The sequence below is a fragment of the Nelumbo nucifera genome, chromosome 4, assembly GCF_055504915.1.
Source record: "Nelumbo nucifera cultivar China Antique chromosome 4, China Antique-T2T, whole genome shotgun sequence".
NCBI classification, from domain to species: domain Eukaryota; kingdom Viridiplantae; phylum Streptophyta; class Magnoliopsida; order Proteales; family Nelumbonaceae; genus Nelumbo; species Nelumbo nucifera.
The window spans coordinates 53,103,932-53,119,812 of NC_142652.1; the positions used below are offsets into that span (position 1 = coordinate 53,103,932).

Consider the following 15,881-nt stretch of genomic DNA (forward strand, 5'->3'; position numbering starts at 1 on the left):
TATGGACTATCTTGCTCCCTTCCATTAATTGTTTTAGATTTGAAAAAAATGTGTATGCAGCCTTCCTCCCTTGGTAACCATGCACAAGCTCCTACGTGAGCGGAGTGTTTGCTTTTCAGATCTGCCGCACCTCCGGATAGATCCAATACTATCGCGGGGCCCACAATGCATGACGAATGCCGAAAGCCCGGTTCTTGCATCGTTGCCATTCAGTAATGACGATCGTGCCGCAAATGGTCCGAGCATCCGACGCATTGTTTCCTGTTGTCTCCCAGAAACAACAAATGGAATTTGCAAATACAAATCAAAATAAAATATTAATAAAATTGGGGTGCAACACGAGGACTTCCCAGGAGGTCACCCATCCTGGTACTACTCTCGCTCAAGCACGCTTAATTTCGGAGTTCTGATGGGATCCTGTGCATTAGTGCTGGTATGATCGCACCCATTTAATTCATGCTCGCTTAGATCTTTATGCACTATCTTGCTCCCCTCCATTAATTGTTTTAGATTTGAAAAAACTGTGTATGCAGCCTTCCTCCCTTGGTAACCGTGCACAAGCTCGTACGTGAGCAGAGTGTTTGCATTTCAGATCTGCCGCACCCCCGGATAGATGCAATTATATCGCGGGGCCCACAATGCACGACGAATGCCAAAAGCCCGGTTTTTGCATGGTTCCCATTCAGTAATGACAATCGGCAAATGGTCCGAGTATCCGGCACGTTGTTTGCGTTTGTCTCACCGAAACGACAAATGGAATTTGCAAATACGATATCGAAATAAAATATTAATAAAATTGGGGTGCAACACAAGGACTTCCCCGGAGGTCACCCATCCTAGTACTACTCTCGCCCAAGCACACTTAACTTCGGAGTTCTGATGGGATCCGGTGCATTTGTGCTGGTATGATCGCACCCGTTTAATTCATGCTCGCTTAGATCTTTATGAACTATCTTGCTCCCTTCCATTAATTGTTTTAGATTTGAAAAAAATGTGTATGCAGCCTTCCTCCCTTGTTAACCGTGCACAAGCTCCTACGTGAGCGGAGTGTTTGCTTTTCAGATCTGCAGCACCTCCGGATAGATCCAATACTATCGCGGGGCCCACAATGCATGACGAATAAAGAAAGCCCGGTTCTTGCATCGTTGCCATTCAGTAATGACGATCGTGCCGCAAATGGTCCGAGCATCCGACGCATTGTTTCCTGTTGTCTCCCAGAAACAACAAATGGAATTTGCAAATACAAATCAAAATAAAATATTAATAAAATTGGGGTGCAACACGAGGACTTCCCAGGAGGTCACCCATCCTAGTACTACTCTCGCCCAAGCACGCTTAACTTCGGAGTTCTGATGAGATCCGGTGCATTAGTGCTGGTATGATCGCACCCGTTTAATTCATGCTCGCTTAGATCTTTGTGCACTATCTTGCTCCCCCCCATTAATTGTTTTAGACTTGAAAAAACTGTGTATGTAGGCTTCCTCCCTTGGTAACCGTGCACAAGCTCCTACGTGAGCAGAGTGTTTGCTTTTCAGATCTGTCGCACCCCCGGATAGATGCAATACTATCGCGGGGCCCACAATGCACGACGAATGCCAAAAGCCCGGTTTTTGCACGGTTCCCATTCAGTAATGACGATTGTGCCGCAAATGGTCCGAGTATCCGGCGCGTTGTTTGCGTTTGTCTCGCCGAAACGACAAATGGAATTTGCAAATACGATATCGAAATAAAATATTAATAAAATTGGGGTGCAACACGAGGACTTCCCAGGAGGTCACTCATCCTAGTACTACGCTCGCCCAAGCACAATTAACTTCGGAGTTCTGATGGGATCCAGTGCATTAGTGCTGGTATGATCGCACCCGTTTAATTCATGCTCGCTTAGATCTTTATGCACTATCTTGCTCCCCTCCATTAATTGTTTTAGATTTGAAAAAAATGTGTATGCAGCCTTCCTCCCTTGGTAACCGTGCACAAGCTCCTACGTGAGCGGAGTGTTTGCTTTTCAGATCTGCCGCACCCCCGGATAGATGCAATACTATCGCGGGGCCCACAATGCACGACGAATGCCAAAAGCCCAGTTTTTTCACGGTTCCCATTCAGTAATGACAATCGTGCCGCAAATGGTCCGAGTATCCGGCGCGTTGTTTGCGTTTGTCTCGCCGAAACGACAAATGGAATTTGCAAATACGATATCGAAATAAAATATTAATAAAATTGGGGTGCAACACGAGGACTTCCCAGGAGGTCACCCATCCTAGTACTACTCTCGCCCATGCACACTTAACTTCGGAGTTCTGATGGGATCCGATGCATTTGTGCTGGTATGATCGCACCCGTTTAATTCATGCTCGCTTAGATCTTTATGGACTATCTTGCTCCCTTCCATTAATTGTTTTAGATTTGAAAAAAATGTGTATGCAGCCTTCCTCCCTTGGTAACCATGCACAAGCTCCTACGTGAGCGGAGTGTTTGCTTTTCAGATCTGCCGCACCTCCGGATAGATCCAATACTATCGCGGGGCCCACAATGCATGACGAATGCCGAAAGCCCGGTTCTTGCATCGTTGCCATTCAGTAATGACGATCGTGCCGCAAATGGTCCGAGCATCCGACGCATTGTTTCCTGTTGTCTCCCAGAAACAACAAATGGAATTTGCAAATACAAATCAAAATAAAATATTAATAAAATTGGGGTGCAACACGAGGACTTCCCAGGAGGTCACCCATCCTGGTACTACTCTCGCTCAAGCACGCTTAATTTCGGAGTTCTGATGGGATCCTGTGCATTAGTGCTGGTATGATCGCACCCATTTAATTCATGCTCGCTTAGATCTTTATGCACTATCTTGCTCCCCTCCATTAATTGTTTTAGATTTGAAAAAACTGTGTATGCAGCCTTCCTCCCTTGGTAACCGTGCACAAGCTCGTACGTGAGCAGAGTGTTTGCATTTCAGATCTGCCGCACCCCCGGATAGATGCAATTATATCGCGGGGCCCACAATGCACGACGAATGCCAAAAGCCCGGTTTTTGCATGGTTCCCATTCAGTAATGACAATCGGCAAATGGTCCGAGTATCCGGCACGTTGTTTGCGTTTGTCTCACCGAAACGACAAATGGAATTTGCAAATACGATATCGAAATAAAATATTAATAAAATTGGGGTGCAACACAAGGACTTCCCCGGAGGTCACCCATCCTAGTACTACTCTCGCCCAAGCACACTTAACTTCGGAGTTCTGATGGGATCCGGTGCATTTGTGCTGGTATGATCGCACCCGTTTAATTCATGCTCGCTTAGATCTTTATGAACTATCTTGCTCCCTTCCATTAATTGTTTTAGATTTGAAAAAAATGTGTATGCAGCCTTCCTCCCTTGTTAACCGTGCACAAGCTCCTACGTGAGCGGAGTGTTTGCTTTTCAGATCTGCAGCACCTCCGGATAGATCCAATACTATCGCGGGGCCCACAATGCATGACGAATAAAGAAAGCCCGGTTCTTGCATCGTTGCCATTCAGTAATGACGATCGTGCCGCAAATGGTCCGAGCATCCGACGCATTGTTTCCTGTTGTCTCCCAGAAACAACAAATGGAATTTGCAAATACAAATCAAAATAAAATATTAATAAAATTGGGGTGCAACACGAGGACTTCCCAGGAGGTCACCCATCCTAGTACTACTCTCGCCCAAGCACGCTTAACTTCGGAGTTCTGATGAGATCCGGTGCATTAGTGCTGGTATGATCGCACCCGTTTAATTCATGCTCGCTTAGATCTTTGTGCACTATCTTGCTCCCCCCCATTAATTGTTTTAGACTTGAAAAAACTGTGTATGTAGGCTTCCTCCCTTGGTAACCGTGCACAAGCTCCTACGTGAGCAGAGTGTTTGCTTTTCAGATCTGTCGCACCCCCGGATAGATGCAATACTATCGCGGGGCCCACAATGCACGACGAATGCCAAAAGCCCGGTTTTTGCACGGTTCCCATTCAGTAATGACGATTGTGCCGCAAATGGTCCGAGTATCCGGCGCGTTGTTTGCGTTTGTCTCGCCGAAACGACAAATGGAATTTGCAAATACGATATCGAAATAAAATATTAATAAAATTGGGGTGCAACACGAGGACTTCCCAGGAGGTCACTCATCCTAGTACTACGCTCGCCCAAGCACAATTAACTTCGGAGTTCTGATGGGATCCAGTGCATTAGTGCTGGTATGATCGCACCCGTTTAATTCATGCTCGCTTAGATCTTTATGCACTATCTTGCTCCCCTCCATTAATTGTTTTAGATTTGAAAAAAATGTGTATGCAGCCTTCCTCCCTTGGTAACCGTGCACAAGCTCCTACGTGAGCGGAGTGTTTGCTTTTCAGATCTGCCGCACCCCCGGATAGATGCAATACTATCGCGGGGCCCACAATGCACGACGAATGCCAAAAGCCCAGTTTTTTCACGGTTCCCATTCAGTAATGACAATCGTGCCGCAAATGGTCCGAGTATCCGGCGCGTTGTTTGCGTTTGTCTCGCCGAAACGACAAATGGAATTTGCAAATACGATATCGAAATAAAATATTAATAAAATTGGGGTGCAACACGAGGACTTCCCAGGAGGTCACCCATCCTAGTACTACTCTCGCCCATGCACACTTAACTTCGGAGTTCTGATGGGATCCGGTGCATTAGTGCTGGTATGATCGCACCCGTTTAATTCATGCTCGCTTAGATCTTTATGCACTATTTTGCTCCCCTCCATTAATTGTTTTAGACTTGAAAAAACTGTGTATGCAGCCTTCCCCCCTTGGTAACCGTGCACAAGCTCCTACGTGAGCAGAGTGTTTGTTTTTCAGATCTGCCGCACCCCCGGATAGATTTAATACTATCGCGGGGCCCACAATGCACGACGAATGCCAAAAGCCCGGTTTTTGCACGGTTCCCATTCAGTAATGACGATCGTGCCGCAAATGGTCCGAGTATCCGGCGCGTTGTTTGAGTTTGTCTCGCCGAAACGACAAATGGAATTTGCAAATACGATATCGAAATAAAATATTAATAAAATTGGGGTGCAACACAAGGACTTCCCAGGAGGTCACCAATCCTAATACTACTCTCGCCCAAGCACACTTAACTTCGGAGTTCTGATGGGATCCGGTGCATTAGTGCTGGTATGATCGCACCCGTTTAATTCATGCTCGCTTAGATCTTTATGAACTATCTTGCTCCCTTCCATTAATTGTTTTAGATTTGAAAAAAATGTGTATGCAGCCTTCTTCCCTTGATAACCGTGCACAAGTTCCTACGTGAGCGGAGTGTTTGCTTTTCAGATCTGCCGCACCTCCGGATAGATGCAATACTATCGCGGGGCCCACAATGCATGACGAATGCCGAAAGCCCGGTTCTTGCATCGTGGCCATTCAGTAATGACGATCGTGCCGCAAATGGTCCGAGTATCCGACGCATTGTTTCCAGTATCTCCCAGAAACAACAAATGGAATTTGCAAATACAAATCAAAATAAAATATTAATAAAATTGGGGTGCAACACGAGGAATTCCCAAAAGGTCACCCATCCTAGTACTACTCTCGCCCAAGCACGCTTAACTTCGGAGTTCTGATGGGATCCGGTGCATTAGTGCTGGTATGATCGCACCCGTTTAATTCATGGTCGCTTAGATCTTTATGCACTATCTTGCTACCCTCCATTAATTGTTTTAGACTTGAAAAAACTGTGTATGCAGCCTTCCTCCCTTGGTAACCGTGCACAAGCTCCTACGTGAGCAGAGTGTTTGCTTTTCAGATCTGCCGCACCCCCTGATAGATGCAATACTATCGCGGGGCCCACAATGCACGACGAATGCCAAAAGCCCGGTTTTTGCACGGTTCCCATTCAGTAATGACAATCGTGCCGCAAATGGTCCGAGTATCCAGCACGTTGTTTGCGATTGTCTCGCCGAAACGACAAATGGAATTTGCAAATACGATATCAAAATAAAATATTAATAAAATTGGGGTGCAACATGAGGACTTCCCAGGAGGTCACCCATCCTAGTACTACTCTCGCCCAAACACGCTTAACTTCGGAGTTCTGATGGGATCCTGTGCATTAGTGCTGGTATGATCGCACCCGTTTAATTCATGCTCGCTTAGATCTTTATGCACTATCTTGCTCCCCTCCATTAATTGTTTTAGATTTGAAAAAACTGTGTATGCAGCCTTCCTCCCTTGGTAACCATGCACAAGCTCGTACGTGAGCAGAGTGTTTGCATTTCAGATCTGCCGCACCCCCGGATAGATGCAATACTATCGCGGGGCCCACAATGCACGACGAATGCCAAAAGCCCGGTTTTAGCACGGTTCCCATTCAGTAATGACAATCGTGCCGCAAATGGTCCGAGTATCCGGCACGTTGTTTGCGTTTGTCTCACCGAAACGACAAATGGAATTTGCAAATACGATATCGAAATAAAATATTAATAAAATTGGGGTGCAACACGAGGACTTCCCCGGAGGTCACCCATCCTAGTACTACTCTCACCCAAGCACACTTAACTTCGGAGTTCTGATGGGATCCGGTGCATTTGTGCTGGTATGATCGCACCCGTTTAATTCATGCTCGCTTAGATCTTTATGAACTATCTTGCTCCCTTCCATTAATTGTTTTAGATTTGAAAAAAATGTGTATGCAGCCTTCCTCCCTTGGTATCCGTGCACAAGCTCCTACGTGAGCGGAGTGTTTGCTTTTCAGATCTGCAGCACCTCCGGATAGATCCAATACTATCGCGGGGCCCACAATGCATGACGAATGCCGAAAGCCCGGTTCTTGCATCGTTGCCATTCAGTAATGACGATCGTGCCGCAAATGGTCCGAGTATCCGGCACGTTGTTTGCGTTTGTCTCACCGAAACGACAAATGGAATTTGCAAATACGATATCGAAATAAAATATTAATAAAATTGGGGTGCAACACAAGGACTTCCCAGGAGGTCACCAATCCTAATACTACTCTCGCCCAAGCACACTTAACTTCGGAGTTCTGATGGGATCCGGTGCATTAGTGCTGGTATGATCGCACCCGTTTAATTCATGCTCGCTTAGATCTTTATGAACTATCTTGCTCCCTTCCATTAATTGTTTTAGATTTGAAAAAAATGTGTATGCAGCCTTCTTCCCTTGATAACCGTGCACAAGTTCCTACGTGAGCGGAGTGTTTGCTTTTCAGATCTGCCGCACCTCCGGATAGATGCAATACTATCGCGGGGCCCACAATGCATGACGAATGCCGAAAGCCCGGTTCTTGCATCGTGGCCATTCAGTAATGACGATCGTGCCGCAAATGGTCCGAGTATCCGACGCATTGTTTCCAGTATCTCCCAGAAACAACAAATGGAATTTGCAAATACAAATCAAAATAAAATATTAATAAAATTGGGGTGCAACACGAGGAATTCCCAAAAGGTCACCCATCCTAGTACTACTCTCGCCCAAGCACGCTTAACTTCGGAGTTCTGATGGGATCCGGTGCATTAGTGCTGGTATGATCGCACCCGTTTAATTCATGCTCGCTTAGGTCTTTATGCACTATCTTGCACCCCTCCATTAATTGTTTTAGACTTGAAAAAACTGTGTATGCAGCCTTCCTCCCTTGGTAACCGTGCACAAGCTCCTACGTGAGCAGAGCGTTTGCTTTTCAGATCTGCCGCACCCCCTGATAGATGCAATACTATCGCGGGGCCCACAATGCACGACGAATGCCAAAAGCCCGGTTTTTGCACGGTTCCCATTCAGTAATGACAATCGTGCCGCAAATGGTCCGAGTATCCGGCACGTTGTTTGCGTTTGTCTCGCCGAAACGACAAATGGAATTTGCAAATACGATATCAAAATAAAATATTAATAAAATTGGGGTGCAACACGAGGACTTCCCAGGAGGTCACCCATCCTAGTACTACTCTCGCCCAAGCACGCCTAACTTCGGAGTTCTGATGGGATCCTGTGCATTAGTGCTGGTATGATCGCACCCGTTTAATTCATGCTCGCTTAGATCTTTATGCACTATGTTGCTCCCCTCCATTAATTGTTTTAGATTTGAAAAAACTGTGTATGCAGCCTTCCTCCCTTGGTAACCGTGCACAAGCTCGTACGTGAGCAGAGTGTTTGCATTTCAGATCTGCCGCACCCCCGGATAGATGCAATATTATCGCGGGGCCCACAATGCACGACGAATGCCAAAAGCCCGGTTTTTGCATGGTTCCCATTCAGTAATGACAATCGTGCCGCAAATGGTCCGAGTATCCGGCACGTTGTTTGCGTTTGTCTCACCGAAACGACAAATGGAATTTGCAAATACGATATCGAAATAAAATATTAATAAAATTGGGGTGCAACACGAGGACTTCCCCGGAGGTCACCCATCCTAGTACTACTCTCGCCCAAGCACACTTAACTTTGGAGTTCTGATGGGATCCGGTGCATTTGTGCTGGTATGATCGCACCCGTTTAATTCATGCTCGCTTAGATCTTTATGAACTATCTTGCTCCCTTCCATTAATTGTTTTAGATTTGAAAAAAATGTGTATGCAGCCTTCCTCCCTTGGTATCCGTGCACAAGCTCCTACGTGAGCGGAGTGTTTGCTTTTCAGATCTGCAGCACCTCCGGATAGATCCAATACTATCGCGGGGCCCACAATGCATGACGAATGCCGAAAGCCCGGTTCTTGCATCGTTGCCATTCAGTAATGACGATCGTGCCGCAAATGGTCCGAGCATCCGACGCATTGTTTCCTGTTGTCTCCCAGAAACAACAAATGGAATTTGCAAATACAAATCAAAATAAAATATTAATAAAATTGGGGTGCAACACGAGGACTTCCCAGGAGGTCACCCATCCTAGTACTACTCTCGCCCAAGCACGCTTAACTTCGGAGTTCTGATGAGATCCGGTGCATTAGTGCTGGTATGATCGCACCCGTTTAATTCATGCTCGCTTAGATCTTTGTGCACTATCTTGCTCCCCTCCATTAATTGTTTTAGACTTGAAAAAACTGTGTATGTAGGCTTCCTCCCTTGGTAACCGTGCACAAGCTCCTACGTGAGCAGTGTTTGCTTTTCAGATCTGTCGCACCCCCGGATAGATGCAATACTATCGCGGGGCCCACAATGCACGACGAATGCCAAAAGCCCGGTTTTTGCACGGTTCCCATTCAGTAATGACGATTGTGCCGCAAATGGTCCGAGTATCCGGCGCGTTGTTTGCGTTAGTCTCGCCGAAACGACAAATGGAATTTGCAAATACGATATCGAAATAAAATATTAATAAAATTGGGGTGCAACACGAGGACTTCCCAGGAGGTCACTCATCCTAGTACTACGCTCGCCCAAGCACAATTAACTTCGGAGTTCTGATGGGATCCAGTGCATTAGTGCTGGTATGATCGCACCCGTTTAATTCATGCTCGCTTAGATCATTATGCACTATCTTGCTCCCCTCCATTAATTGTTTTAGATTTGAAAAAAATGTGTATGCAGCCTTCCTCCCTTGGTAACCGTGCACAAGCTCCTACGTGAGCGGAGTGTTTGCTTTTCAGATCTGCCGCACCCCCGGATAGATGCAATACTATCGCGGGGCCCACAATGCACGACGAATGCCAAAAGCCCGGTTTTTTCACGGTTCCCATTCAGTAATGACAATCGTGCCGCAAATGGTCCGAGTATCCGGCGCGTTGTTTGCGTTTGTCTCGCCGAAACGACAAATGGAATTTGCAAATACGATATCGAAATAAAATATTAATAAAATTGGGGTGCAACACGAGGACTTCCCAGGAGGTCACCCATCCTAGTACTACTCTCGCCCATGCACACTTAACTTCGAAGTTCTGATGGGATCCGGTGCATTAGTGCTGGTATGATCGCACCCGTTTAATTCATGCTCGCTTAGATCTTTATGCACTATCTTGCTCCCCTCCATTAATTGTTTTAGACTTGAAAAAACTGTGTATGCAGCCTTCCCCCCTTGGTAACCGTGCACAAGCTCCTACGTGAGCAGAGTGTTTGTTTTTCAGATCTGCCGCACCCCCGGATAGATTTAATACTATCGCGGGGCCCACAATGCACGACGAATGCCAAAAGCCCGGTTTTTGCACGGTTCCTATTCAGTAATGACGATCGTGCCGCAAATGGTCCGAGTATCCGGCGCGTTGTTTGAGTTTGTCTCGCCGAAACGACAAATGGAATTTGCAAATACGATATCGAAATAAAATATTAATAAAATTGTGGTAAAACACAAGGACTTCCGAGGAGGTCACCCATCCTAATACTACTCTCGCCCAAGCACACTTAACTTCGGAGTTCTGATGGGATCCGGTGCATTAGTGCTGGTATGATCTAACCCGTTTAATTCATGCTCGCTTATATCTTTATGAACTATCTTGCTCCCTTCCATTAATTGTTTTAGATTTGAAAAAAATGTGTATGCAGCCTTCTTCCCTTGGTAACCGTGCACAAGTTCCTACGTGAGCGGAGTGTTTGCTTTTCAGATCTGCCGCACCTCCGGATAGATGCAATACTATCGCGGGGCCCACAATGCATGACGAATGCCAAAAGCCCGGTTCTTGCATCGTGGCCATTCAGTAATGACGATCGTGCCGCAAATGGTCCGAGTATCCGACGCATTGTTTCCAGTATCTCCCAGAAACAACAAATGGAATTTGCAAATACAAATCAAAATAAAATATTAATAAAATTGGGGTGCAACACGAGGAATTCCAAAGAGGTCACCCATCCTAGTACTACTCTCGCCCAAGCACGCTTAACTTCGGAGTTCTGATGGGATCCGGTGCATTAGTGCTGGTATGATCGCACCCGTTTAATTCATGCTCGCTTAGATCTTTATGCACTATCTTGCTCCCCTCCATTAATTGTTTTAGACTTGAAAAAACTGTGTATGCAGCCTTCCTCCCTTGGTAACCGTGCACAAGCTCCTACGTGAGCAGAGTGTTTGCTTTTCAGATCTGCCGCACCCCGTGATAGATGCAATACTATCGCGGGGCCCACAATGCACGACGAATGCCAAAAGCCCGGTTTTTGCACGGTTCCCATTCAGTAATGACAATCGTGCCGCAAATGGTCCGAGTATCCAGCACGTTGTTTGCGATTGTCTCGCCGAAACGACAAATGGAATTTGCAAATACGATATCAAAATAAAATATTAATAAAATTGGGGTGCAACACGAGGACTTCCCAGGAGGTCACCCATCCTAGTACTACTCTCGCCCAAGCACGCTTAACTTCGGAGTTCTGATGGGATCCTGTGCATTAGTGCTGGTATGATCGCACCCGTTTAATTCATGCTCGCTTAGATCTTTATGCACTATCTTGCTCCCCTCCATTAATTGTTTTAGATTTGAAAAAACTGTGTATGCAGCCTTCCTCCCTTGGTAACCGTGCACAAGCTCGTACGTGAGCAGAGTGTTTGCATTTCAGATCTGCCGCACCCTCGGATAGATGCAATACTATCGCGGGGCCCACAATGCACGACGAATGCCAAAAGCCCGGTTTTAGCACGGTTCCCATTCAGTAATGACAATCGTGCCGCAAATGGTCCGAGTATCCGGCACGTTGTTTGCGTTTGTCTCACCGAAACGACAAATGGAATTTGCAAATACGATATCGAAATAAAATATTAATAAAATTGGGGTGCAACACGAGTACTTCCCCGGAGGTCACCCATCCTAGTACTACTCTCACCCAAGCACACTTAACTTCGGAGTTCTGATGGGATCCGGTGCATTTGTGCTGGTATGATCGCACCCGTTTAATTCATGCTCGCTTAGATCTTTATGAACTATCTTGCTCCCTTCCATTAATTGTTTTAGATTTGAAAAAAATGTGTATGCAGCCTTCCTCCCTTGGTAACCGTGCACAAGCTCCTACGTGAGCGGAGTGTTTGCTTTTCAGATCTGCCGCACCTCCGGATAGATGCAATACTATCGCGGGGCCCACAATGCACGACGAATGCCGAAAGCCCGGTTCTTGCATCGTTGCCATTCAGTAATGACAATCGTGCCGCAAATGGACCGAGTATCCGGCACGTTGTTTGCGTTTGTCTCACCGAAACGACAAATGGAATTTGCAAATACGATATCGAAATAAAATATTAATAAAATTGGGGTGCAACACGATGACTTCCCAAGAGGTCACCCATCCTAGTACTACTCTCGCCCATGCACACTTAACTTCGGAGTTCTGATGGGATCCGGTGCATTAGTGCTGGTATGATCGCAACCGTTTAATTCATGCTCGCTTAGATCTTTATGCACTATCTTGCTCCCCTCCATTAATTGTTTTAGACTTGAAAAAACTGTGTATGCAGCCTTCCTCCCTTGGTAACCGTGCACAAGCTCCTACGTGAGCAGAGCGTTTGCTTTTTAGATCTGCCGCACCCCCTGATAGATGCAATACTATCGCGGGGCCCACAATGCACGACGAATGCCAAAAGCCCGGTTTTTGCACGGTTCCCATTCAGTAATGACAATCGTGCCGCAAATGGTCCGAGTATCCGGCACGTTGTTTGCGTTTGTCTCGCCGAAACGACAAATGGAATTTGCAAATACGATATCAAAATAAAATATTAAAAAAATTGGGGTGCAACACGAGGACTTCCCAGGAGGTCACCCATCCAAGTACTACTCTCGCCCAAGCACGCTTAACTTCGGAGTTCTGATGGGATCCTGTGCATTAGTGCTGGTATGATCGCACCCGTTTAATTCATGCTCGCTTAGATCTTTATGCACTATGTTGCTCCCCTACATTAATTGTTTTAGATTTGAAAAAACTGTGTATGCAGCCTTCCTCCCTTGGTAACCGTGCACAAGCTCGTACGTGAGCAGAGTGTTTGCATTTCAGATCTGCCGCACCCCCGGATAGATGCAATATTATCGCGGGGCCCACAATGCACGACGAATGCCAAAAGCCCGGTTTTTGCATGGTTCCCATTCAGTAATGACAATCGTGCCGCAAATGGTCCGAGTATCCGGCACGTTGTTTGCGTTTGTCTCACCGAAACGACAAATGGAATTTGCAAATACGATATCGAAATAAAATATTAATAAAATTGGGGTGCAACACGAGGACTTCCCCGGAGGTCACCCATCCTAGTACTACTCTCGCCCAAGCACACTTAACTTCGGAGTTCTGATGGGATCCGATGCATTTGTGCTGGTATGATCGCACCCGTTTAATTCATGCTCGCTTAGATCTTTATGGACTATCTTGCTCCCTTCCATTAATTGTTTTAGATTTGAAAAAAATGTGTATGCAGCCTTCCTCCCTTGGTAACCATGCACAAGCTCCTACGTGAGCGGAGTGTTTGCTTTTCAGATCTGCCGCACCTCCGGATAGATCCAATACTATCGCGGGGCCCACAATGCATGACGAATGCCGAAAGCCCGGTTCTTGCATCGTTGCCATTCAGTAATGACGATCGTGCCGCAAATGGTCCGAGCATCCGACGCATTGTTTCCTGTTGTCTCCCAGAAACAACAAATGGAATTTGCAAATACAAATCAAAATAAAATATTAATAAAATTGGGGTGCAACACGAGGACTTCCCAGGAGGTCACCCATCCTGGTACTACTCTCGCTCAAGCACGCTTAATTTCGGAGTTCTGATGGGATCCTGTGCATTAGTGCTGGTATGATCGCACCCATTTAATTCATGCTCGCTTAGATCTTTATGCACTATCTTGCTCCCCTCCATTAATTGTTTTAGATTTGAAAAAACTGTGTATGCAGCCTTCCTCCCTTGGTAACCGTGCACAAGCTCGTACGTGAGCAGAGTGTTTGCATTTCAGATCTGCCGCACCCCCGGATAGATGCAATTATATCGCGGGGCCCACAATGCACGACGAATGCCAAAAGCCCGGTTTTTGCATGGTTCCCATTCAGTAATGACAATCGGCAAATGGTCCGAGTATCCGGCACGTTGTTTGCGTTTGTCTCACCGAAACGACAAATGGAATTTGCAAATACGATATCGAAATAAAATATTAATAAAATTGGGGTGCAACACAAGGACTTCCCCGGAGGTCACCCATCCTAGTACTACTCTCGCCCAAGCACACTTAACTTCGGAGTTCTGATGGGATCCGGTGCATTTGTGCTGGTATGATCGCACCCGTTTAATTCATGCTCGCTTAGATCTTTATGAACTATCTTGCTCCCTTCCATTAATTGTTTTAGATTTGAAAAAAATGTGTATGCAGCCTTCCTCCCTTGTTAACCGTGCACAAGCTCCTACGTGAGCGGAGTGTTTGCTTTTCAGATCTGCAGCACCTCCGGATAGATCCAATACTATCGCGGGGCCCACAATGCATGACGAATAAAGAAAGCCCGGTTCTTGCATCGTTGCCATTCAGTAATGACGATCGTGCCGCAAATGGTCCGAGCATCCGACGCATTGTTTCCTGTTGTCTCCCAGAAACAACAAATGGAATTTGCAAATACAAATCAAAATAAAATATTAATAAAATTGGGGTGCAACACGAGGACTTCCCAGGAGGTCACCCATCCTAGTACTACTCTCGCCCAAGCACGCTTAACTTCGGAGTTCTGATGAGATCCGGTGCATTAGTGCTGGTATGATCGCACCCGTTTAATTCATGCTCGCTTAGATCTTTGTGCACTATCTTGCTCCCCTCCATTAATTGTTTTAGACTTGAAAAAACTGTGTATGTAGGCTTCCTCCCTTGGTAACCGTGCACAAGCTCCTACGTGAGCAGAGTGTTTGCTTTTCAGATCTGTCGCACCCCCGGATAGATGCAATACTATCGCGGGGCCCACAATGCACGACGAATGCCAAAAGCCCGGTTTTTGCACGGTTCCCATTCAGTAATGACGATTGTGCCGCAAATGGTCCGAGTATCCGGCGCGTTGTTTGCGTTTGTCTCGCCGAAACGACAAATGGAATTTGCAAATACGATATCGAAATAAAATATTAATAAAATTGGGGTGCAACACGAGGACTTCCCAGGAGGTCACTCATCCTAGTACTACGCTCGCCCAAGCACAATTAACTTCGGAGTTCTGATGGGATCCAGTGCATTAGTGCTGGTATGATCGCACCCGTTTAATTCATGCTCGCTTAGATCTTTATGCACTATCTTGCTCCCCTCCATTAATTGTTTTAGATTTGAAAAAAATGTGTATGCAGCCTTCCTCCCTTGGTAACCGTGCACAAGCTCCTACGTGAGCGGAGTGTTTGCTTTTCAGATCTGCCGCACCCCCGGATAGATGCAATACTATCGCGGGGCCCACAATGCACGACGAATGCCAAAAGCCCAGTTTTTTCACGGTTCCCATTCAGTAATGACAATCGTGCCGCAAATGGTCCGAGTATCCGGCGCGTTGTTTGCGTTTGTCTCGCCGAAACGACAAATGGAATTTGCAAATACGATATCGAAATAAAATATTAATAAAATTGGGGTGCAACACGAGGACTTCCCAGGAGGTCACCCATCCTAGTACTACTCTCGCCCATGCACACTTAACTTCGGAGTTCTGATGGGATCCGGTGCATTAGTGCTGGTATGATCGCACCCGTTTAATTCATGCTCGCTTAGATCTTTATGCACTATTTTGCTCCCCTCCATTAATTGTTTTAGACTTGAAAAAACTGTGTATGCAGCCTTCCCCCCTTGGTAACCGTGCACAAGCTCCTACGTGAGCAGAGTGTTTGTTTTTCAGATCTGCCGCACCCCCGGATAGATTTAATACTATCGCGGGGCCCACAATGCACGACGAATGCCAAAAGCCCGGTTTTTGCACGGTTCCCATTCAGTAATGACGATCGTGCCGCAAATGGTCCGAGTATCCGGCGCGTTGTTTGAGTTT

General features: G+C 46.3%; 32 non-coding genes and 1 pseudogene across 32 annotated transcripts; all 33 read right to left on the reverse strand.

The window, feature by feature from the left end:
• Positions 1–328: 328 nt before the first annotated feature.
• Positions 329–447, reverse strand: LOC148798596 (5S ribosomal RNA). Its single transcript, XR_016070731.1, has one exon. It is a non-coding gene; the product is annotated as a 5S ribosomal RNA (ribosomal RNA).
• A 351-nt stretch (positions 448–798) lies between these two features.
• LOC148798597 (5S ribosomal RNA) lies at positions 799–917 on the reverse strand. Its single transcript, XR_016071884.1, has one exon. It is a non-coding gene; the product is annotated as a 5S ribosomal RNA (ribosomal RNA).
• Positions 918–1,271: 354 nt separating this feature from the next.
• On the reverse strand, positions 1,272–1,390 carry LOC148798598 (5S ribosomal RNA). The gene has a single exon (XR_016070971.1). It is a non-coding gene; the product is annotated as a 5S ribosomal RNA (ribosomal RNA).
• A 355-nt stretch (positions 1,391–1,745) lies between these two features.
• On the reverse strand, positions 1,746–1,864 carry LOC148798599 (5S ribosomal RNA). The gene has a single exon (XR_016070754.1). It is a non-coding gene; the product is annotated as a 5S ribosomal RNA (ribosomal RNA).
• Positions 1,865–2,219: 355 nt separating this feature from the next.
• Positions 2,220–2,338, reverse strand: LOC148798600 (5S ribosomal RNA). The gene has a single exon (XR_016072016.1). It is a non-coding gene; the product is annotated as a 5S ribosomal RNA (ribosomal RNA).
• Positions 2,339–2,692: 354 nt separating this feature from the next.
• Positions 2,693–2,811, reverse strand: LOC148798601 (5S ribosomal RNA). Its single transcript, XR_016070733.1, has one exon. It is a non-coding gene; the product is annotated as a 5S ribosomal RNA (ribosomal RNA).
• A 351-nt stretch (positions 2,812–3,162) lies between these two features.
• LOC148798602 (5S ribosomal RNA) lies at positions 3,163–3,281 on the reverse strand. The gene has a single exon (XR_016071885.1). It is a non-coding gene; the product is annotated as a 5S ribosomal RNA (ribosomal RNA).
• A 354-nt stretch (positions 3,282–3,635) lies between these two features.
• Positions 3,636–3,754, reverse strand: LOC148798603 (5S ribosomal RNA). Its single transcript, XR_016070973.1, has one exon. It is a non-coding gene; the product is annotated as a 5S ribosomal RNA (ribosomal RNA).
• A 355-nt stretch (positions 3,755–4,109) lies between these two features.
• On the reverse strand, positions 4,110–4,228 carry LOC148798604 (5S ribosomal RNA). The gene has a single exon (XR_016070755.1). It is a non-coding gene; the product is annotated as a 5S ribosomal RNA (ribosomal RNA).
• A 355-nt stretch (positions 4,229–4,583) lies between these two features.
• On the reverse strand, positions 4,584–4,702 carry LOC148798605 (5S ribosomal RNA). The gene has a single exon (XR_016071575.1). It is a non-coding gene; the product is annotated as a 5S ribosomal RNA (ribosomal RNA).
• Positions 4,703–5,057: 355 nt separating this feature from the next.
• Positions 5,058–5,176, reverse strand: LOC148798606 (5S ribosomal RNA). Its single transcript, XR_016069927.1, has one exon. It is a non-coding gene; the product is annotated as a 5S ribosomal RNA (ribosomal RNA).
• A 353-nt stretch (positions 5,177–5,529) lies between these two features.
• On the reverse strand, positions 5,530–5,648 carry LOC148798607 (5S ribosomal RNA). Its single transcript, XR_016070607.1, has one exon. It is a non-coding gene; the product is annotated as a 5S ribosomal RNA (ribosomal RNA).
• Positions 5,649–6,003: 355 nt separating this feature from the next.
• On the reverse strand, positions 6,004–6,122 carry LOC148798608 (5S ribosomal RNA). Its single transcript, XR_016069987.1, has one exon. It is a non-coding gene; the product is annotated as a 5S ribosomal RNA (ribosomal RNA).
• Positions 6,123–6,477: 355 nt separating this feature from the next.
• LOC148798609 (5S ribosomal RNA) lies at positions 6,478–6,596 on the reverse strand. Its single transcript, XR_016072681.1, has one exon. It is a non-coding gene; the product is annotated as a 5S ribosomal RNA (ribosomal RNA).
• Positions 6,597–6,951: 355 nt separating this feature from the next.
• LOC148798610 (5S ribosomal RNA) lies at positions 6,952–7,070 on the reverse strand. The gene has a single exon (XR_016069928.1). It is a non-coding gene; the product is annotated as a 5S ribosomal RNA (ribosomal RNA).
• A 353-nt stretch (positions 7,071–7,423) lies between these two features.
• On the reverse strand, positions 7,424–7,542 carry LOC148798611 (5S ribosomal RNA). The gene has a single exon (XR_016070618.1). It is a non-coding gene; the product is annotated as a 5S ribosomal RNA (ribosomal RNA).
• A 355-nt stretch (positions 7,543–7,897) lies between these two features.
• LOC148798612 (5S ribosomal RNA) lies at positions 7,898–8,016 on the reverse strand. The gene has a single exon (XR_016068873.1). It is a non-coding gene; the product is annotated as a 5S ribosomal RNA (ribosomal RNA).
• Positions 8,017–8,371: 355 nt separating this feature from the next.
• On the reverse strand, positions 8,372–8,490 carry LOC148798613 (5S ribosomal RNA). The gene has a single exon (XR_016073162.1). It is a non-coding gene; the product is annotated as a 5S ribosomal RNA (ribosomal RNA).
• Positions 8,491–8,844: 354 nt separating this feature from the next.
• On the reverse strand, positions 8,845–8,963 carry LOC148798614 (5S ribosomal RNA). Its single transcript, XR_016070974.1, has one exon. It is a non-coding gene; the product is annotated as a 5S ribosomal RNA (ribosomal RNA).
• Positions 8,964–9,316: 353 nt separating this feature from the next.
• LOC148798615 (5S ribosomal RNA) lies at positions 9,317–9,435 on the reverse strand. Its single transcript, XR_016070757.1, has one exon. It is a non-coding gene; the product is annotated as a 5S ribosomal RNA (ribosomal RNA).
• Positions 9,436–9,790: 355 nt separating this feature from the next.
• On the reverse strand, positions 9,791–9,909 carry LOC148798616 (5S ribosomal RNA). Its single transcript, XR_016073476.1, has one exon. It is a non-coding gene; the product is annotated as a 5S ribosomal RNA (ribosomal RNA).
• Positions 9,910–10,264: 355 nt separating this feature from the next.
• LOC148798617 (5S ribosomal RNA) lies at positions 10,265–10,383 on the reverse strand (annotated as a pseudogene).
• A 353-nt stretch (positions 10,384–10,736) lies between these two features.
• Positions 10,737–10,855, reverse strand: LOC148798618 (5S ribosomal RNA). Its single transcript, XR_016072138.1, has one exon. It is a non-coding gene; the product is annotated as a 5S ribosomal RNA (ribosomal RNA).
• Positions 10,856–11,210: 355 nt separating this feature from the next.
• On the reverse strand, positions 11,211–11,329 carry LOC148798619 (5S ribosomal RNA). The gene has a single exon (XR_016072729.1). It is a non-coding gene; the product is annotated as a 5S ribosomal RNA (ribosomal RNA).
• A 355-nt stretch (positions 11,330–11,684) lies between these two features.
• LOC148798620 (5S ribosomal RNA) lies at positions 11,685–11,803 on the reverse strand. The gene has a single exon (XR_016073193.1). It is a non-coding gene; the product is annotated as a 5S ribosomal RNA (ribosomal RNA).
• Positions 11,804–12,158: 355 nt separating this feature from the next.
• On the reverse strand, positions 12,159–12,277 carry LOC148798621 (5S ribosomal RNA). Its single transcript, XR_016075714.1, has one exon. It is a non-coding gene; the product is annotated as a 5S ribosomal RNA (ribosomal RNA).
• Positions 12,278–12,632: 355 nt separating this feature from the next.
• On the reverse strand, positions 12,633–12,751 carry LOC148798622 (5S ribosomal RNA). Its single transcript, XR_016072790.1, has one exon. It is a non-coding gene; the product is annotated as a 5S ribosomal RNA (ribosomal RNA).
• Positions 12,752–13,106: 355 nt separating this feature from the next.
• Positions 13,107–13,225, reverse strand: LOC148798623 (5S ribosomal RNA). The gene has a single exon (XR_016072799.1). It is a non-coding gene; the product is annotated as a 5S ribosomal RNA (ribosomal RNA).
• A 354-nt stretch (positions 13,226–13,579) lies between these two features.
• Positions 13,580–13,698, reverse strand: LOC148798624 (5S ribosomal RNA). Its single transcript, XR_016070734.1, has one exon. It is a non-coding gene; the product is annotated as a 5S ribosomal RNA (ribosomal RNA).
• A 351-nt stretch (positions 13,699–14,049) lies between these two features.
• On the reverse strand, positions 14,050–14,168 carry LOC148798625 (5S ribosomal RNA). Its single transcript, XR_016071886.1, has one exon. It is a non-coding gene; the product is annotated as a 5S ribosomal RNA (ribosomal RNA).
• A 354-nt stretch (positions 14,169–14,522) lies between these two features.
• LOC148798626 (5S ribosomal RNA) lies at positions 14,523–14,641 on the reverse strand. The gene has a single exon (XR_016070975.1). It is a non-coding gene; the product is annotated as a 5S ribosomal RNA (ribosomal RNA).
• A 355-nt stretch (positions 14,642–14,996) lies between these two features.
• On the reverse strand, positions 14,997–15,115 carry LOC148798627 (5S ribosomal RNA). Its single transcript, XR_016070758.1, has one exon. It is a non-coding gene; the product is annotated as a 5S ribosomal RNA (ribosomal RNA).
• Positions 15,116–15,470: 355 nt separating this feature from the next.
• Positions 15,471–15,589, reverse strand: LOC148798628 (5S ribosomal RNA). Its single transcript, XR_016071577.1, has one exon. It is a non-coding gene; the product is annotated as a 5S ribosomal RNA (ribosomal RNA).
• Between the last annotated feature and the right edge of the window lie 292 nt (positions 15,590–15,881).